General features: G+C 40.4%; 1 pseudogene; it reads right to left on the reverse strand.

Moving 5' to 3' along the window:
- Positions 1 to 237: 237 nt before the first annotated feature.
- On the reverse strand, positions 238 to 1,827 carry LOC102847126 (annotated as a pseudogene).
- Positions 1,828 to 5,130: the final 3,303 nt, after the last annotated feature.

Below are 5,130 nucleotides of genomic sequence, written 5' to 3' on the forward strand. Positions count from 1 at the left end.
GAAGTCACTTCAGCTAAAAGGATGTAGACTTGGGCAAAGTCTGGGGAAAGCAGGACAGTGTCTTTTCCCCTCTAGGTCAGTCTGAGTAAGGGAACTCAGTTCGGTAGAAGAGGCCTGAGCACCTGCTTTGAAGCCCACTTGGTTGTGGCCTTATTCTACTTGAAAGAGCCCTGTAGTGTAGGGTCCAGCTGCTCTGCCTAGGCCTCCAGCAGCCATCTGGGGCTTAGAGGCAGAGGTTTATCTCCTGTGAGGTCCAGGCAGGGGTGGGGTGGGAGCAGCTTCAAACAGAGAGGGAGTGAGCAGGTTCAGTTTGTGCTTCCTACTGTTGATCAAGCTAGGTGGCTCCTTGGGCTTAACTCTGAGTGAGATGAGGCCTGGGGACTTATAGTTGCTGTCTGGAGACAGACTCAAAGCTGTGGCTCCTCCAGGATTGGGGAAAAGCCATGGATGGAACAGATGCCAGGGTGGGGTTCAGGGGTAGCTGGCACCCTCATGAAGCCAGCTAAATTCCCATGATACTGAGAGTATGGACACATTCAGGAGGAGGGGATGCCCTCGAGAGACACCAGGCAGGGGCCCCCAGGGCTCTCAACCCTGAACTGGGTCACAGGTATTCTGCAGGTGGGGGTTGCTGTTGGTTCAGGGCAGCACAGAGATGTAATAGGCAGTTGTGAAGGGGTTCCGCCCCTCCTGGATCTTCCAATTGAAAGAACTGTATAAATTCCATTTTGTGCCTAGCCTCCATCTTAGGCCTGAACCACCAAAACAAGTGAAGGTCTTATCTCAAGGTCAGCCATCTTTGCCTGGTGTCCTTGTAAGGTTTAAGTAACCAATCCTGAGGTTTAACATATGTAACACAAGGACATGCATATGTGACATAGGAAAAGGAAAAGGTGGGCTGACTGGCCTAGGCACGAGCCATTCACAAACTGACCCTTGTAACTGCTCCCCTTGCCCACTAAGCATGTTCCCAATTACCTCATCCAGGTAAACCTGCCATACCTTTACCCATAAAAAACTTGTGAACCTGCACCCTGGGTCACCATTTTCTACTGAATGGTGGATCTTGCATGCATGCTGGAGTTTGTTCTGTAAAATAAAGCACTCTTGCTATTTGCATATGTGAGTCAGTGGTCTTTTGGGTGGCGATTTACAGACCTAACACCCATAATGCTGTCCTTCCCACCACTGGGCTCTGTGGTTCTGGAACCAAACCTATATCCAGACTCGGTCAGGTCTGTGTACAGAGCCAGCTGATCCCGGGCATACATGTCAGGGTAGTGGGTCTTCTGGAAGACCTTCTCTAGCTCCTCCAGCTAGAAGGTTCTGAAAGTTGTATGGTTGCAGCGTGTCTTGCTCTTGTTCTTGGCCAACTCCATGGACTCAGGGAGTCCAGCAAACAGAGGGGACATACAGGCTGGTGAGACAGGGGCCTGGAGAGCCTTATATATTAGAAGGTTCTTCCCTGGTGCCTCTTTGGTAGTCCAGGGCAGCTGGGGGAAAGCTGGCAGCTTTGGAGGCCTTCTCTTCAGCTTCTGCAGGGACTTCATAGAAGTGGCCGCCATTGAGCGCCTGGCCAAGCCCGCCCGAGGTCCTGCAGGTGGTGGCTTGGCCAGCTCTGGGAGGAAGGTTTCCAGGAGCCCACAGGCTGCAAAGTGTGTCAAGCCTTGGGCTGCGGGACGTGGCAGGGTGGAGGTGAAGCGTAGTGATTAGGGTCCCTGGGGTGGGGCGGAGGCTCGCCCCCTGTGGCCGTGTAGCAGCCAGGCCCTGGCCCCATGTTGAGCATGTAGCCCTCGGGGTCCATGCACGCTCTGGGCATGGGGCCATGGGGAGAGGCTCTGGCGCTTGCTCTGTCCCAGCAACCTGTGTGACTGTGCGTGGCCTCTAGAGGGAGAAGCTTCAGTTATCCAGTTTTGCCAGCACCATTTTTTGAAGAAACTCACTTTCACGTTTAATAAGTTTTGTTTCCTTGTTGAGTATTAGTTGAGCATAGATAGATGGGTTAGTTTTTGAGTTCTTGATTCTGTTCCATTGGTCGATGTGCAAATCATTGTACCAGTACCATACTGTTTTAGTTATTATGGCTGTATTACGGTTTGGGGAGGCATAGAACTTCAGGTCTTTCATTCATAGGATTTCTATGAGTCATCTACGGCTTGACAGCACGTAACAACAACAAATATTACCTTTTAAGGGGAGGACGTTCTATGCCTCCCACCTATTTTTTTTTTTTTATTTTCAGAAGTGTTTTGCTCATTAAATGTCTCTTTTCACTCTGAATCAACTTACCAAGTGCCTTTTATATCTTTTGGAAAAATGAATTTGTTATCTCTATTATCTGTATTAGGATTTTATTAAACATGCAGATTGCTTTTGGTAGGATTGTAATTTTCACTATATTCATCCTATCCATAAATTGGGAAACTTTTCCCATTTATTTAGGTCTTGACTTTTTTTTATCGTAGAAGTGTTTTTCAGGGTTTTGCTTATTTATTTTTTTTTTATGTAAAGGTCTTTAATATCTCTAGTTAGTTTTATTCCTAAGTATCTCAATTTGTGGCTGGCTATTGTAAATGGTTTTATTTTTAGATTCTTTCTCTTTGTTACTGTACTTCTTCTGACTTTTGTATATTGATCTTATATCCTGACACTACTAAATTGACCAGTGTGTGTGTGTGTGTGTGTGTGTGTGTGTGTGTGTGTGTGTTAATTCTGGGTATTCCTTTCATCTTCTTTTGTTACTTGGGAATTACTCAATATTTTACTCATAGAATCCTTCATTCTTTTACTTTCAAGACTTTTATTATTTATTTCCACTTCTGTTCTTTCATAGTGAAAAATGCTAATGTGTTCTCCTTTGATTTTCTAATTAAGGTATATTTTGCACTTAATATAAATTGACATGCTGTAAAGATTTCTCGCTTTTAACTCAATCACTATCCTGCATCTTTCTTGTCACATGTTTCTTAATCTTGAACTATGGCCTGACTTACTTGCTAACTAGGTTCTTTGGGCTTGGGCCATCATGCTATCTCACCAGCCAACCTTAATTTTCTCAATCTCCTTAGCCGTAGACTCAGAAGCCTCTATCCCACCCTTTGGTCTACAGATGTATAGATCTTCTACGATCTTCTACTAGACATCATAACCTCTACAATCATGTGGACCATTTTCTGGGGATAAACTGTCTGTTTTCTTATTTATGTACATTCCTTTTTTTTTTTTTTTTATTTCCCCCCATTGGTTTACTTCTGTAGAGAACTGAGCCTACAATAGTAGACATTTGGGAAATATCATAAAACTATTTAATTAAATAATAAACTTATTCTTTTTCAAATAATGTAAGACATATACCAATATTTGATATGCACTTGACATCATGATCTTTACATTCTATTACAAATAAAAAATATATAAATCATTAAACTTCAACAAAGTGTAATAATTACTGAAATCATGGAAATAGGATTATTTGGAGATTTAAATTTATATGAAAAATAAAGCATATATTTTACATAGTCAGATGTTACAGATGAAAATTCCAACTTTTACACAAATAATTTATAAGAACTTTTCATTTGTTATTATGAGGTTAAGATCATTGATTTAAGCAGACTATGTTTCCTTGTTTAGTAGTGTGTTTTAAGTCTAGATGACAGGATATAAAGAGCTTTACAGAAGCAGTGTCTTCTCTACTGGAGAAATAGTAAAGGTACCAGAAAAAGTTCTAAAACTATTGAAATGGTTCTATTGAATATACTGTAATTACAAAAACCACAAAACTGAAAATTAGACAGGAGACACAGAGAAAAAAATAATAAAAAATTGTATGTTATAGGCATCTAAGGAACAAATAAATTCAGTTGTTTTGCTGTTGCTATGCACCATCAAACTAGAACTGACCCAAAGTTGACTCTCCAGCAGAGCTTCTGAGGCAAGAGTTGATTACCACCTCTCTCCAGTGGAGAACATAGTGGATTTGAACCACAAATGACTGGGCTGGAAGCACAGAGCCTTACCACTAGGCCCCAGAACTTTCTGAGAAATCAATAGAATATTTTTATTAAATTTAGTCATAAATATATGTCTATATATAATGATATGAATTTGCAACAGAATATATGAATAATTGGTAACTTCATAAAAACCAATAGAATGGGCAAAAGATTGAACAGTCTTTTCAATGAGAAATAAATAACATAACCAATAAACACACAAAGTGATCAACACATTTTATCATCTGAAACACAATGGAAATCATAAAACACTGCAGTCTTACAAAAACAGCCAGGAAAAAAAAAAAGACTGAATACAACAAGTTTTGACAAGAACAAGTAGACTCCTAAACATTTGCTGGGAGGAGTTAAATGTTACAAACACTTTAGAAGATTGGCAATTTATTATACAATTAAAAGTAACTTAAATTACAATCCAGAAATTCAATTACTAGTTACCTATTCAAGAATGCTAGTAATTTATAACCACAAAATGACTTTCATTTGATTAGTTATGATAACATTATTTATAATAGATATGGAAAAGACAAAAACATAACATCTTTCAGGAGGAGAATCATACTGTGCTTATAAAAAGATGTATTTTTTAAAAGTTAAACATTCCATTAATAATCCAACTTCCCTACTTCTCATATTAAACATTCCAATCAGTAGTGATTTTTGTGATTCCCCGTGAGAAAGTTCTGTCTCTGATGCCAAATCTGCTAGCCTAACCTAAATGTGCTCTATCGTACCTAGGGTTTCCTGAGACCTGTTATTATGGGAGTGGAGGGCCAATCTTTTTCCCTAGTTGCTATATTGGTTGTTTTTTATTTAAGCCTCTTGTTTAGAGTCAACAAGACCTTATGGAGGACCTTTGCATTTAAAAGTCTGTTATTATTTTGGAGAAACATTCTTCTAAGTGGTATAGCACTCTTCTGTCAATATGCTGGACTGAGGTAACCTGGGGTTGCTGTGATGCTGAACCTTGTGCCATTGGGGTGTCAAATGTCATAACAGTTACCCATGGTGGACAGTGTTTGGTGGAGCTACCAGTTTTAAAACAGGTTTGGAAATAGAAGTGACATCCACTTCGTAAACAGTGTGCCTCAGGAAAATCTATGAACTCTGTGAA

The sequence above is a fragment of the Elephantulus edwardii genome, unplaced genomic scaffold, assembly GCF_000299155.1.
Source record: "Elephantulus edwardii isolate Elephantulus edwardi_28Jun2011 unplaced genomic scaffold, EleEdw1.0 scaffold00190, whole genome shotgun sequence".
NCBI classification, from domain to species: domain Eukaryota; kingdom Metazoa; phylum Chordata; class Mammalia; order Macroscelidea; family Macroscelididae; genus Elephantulus; species Elephantulus edwardii.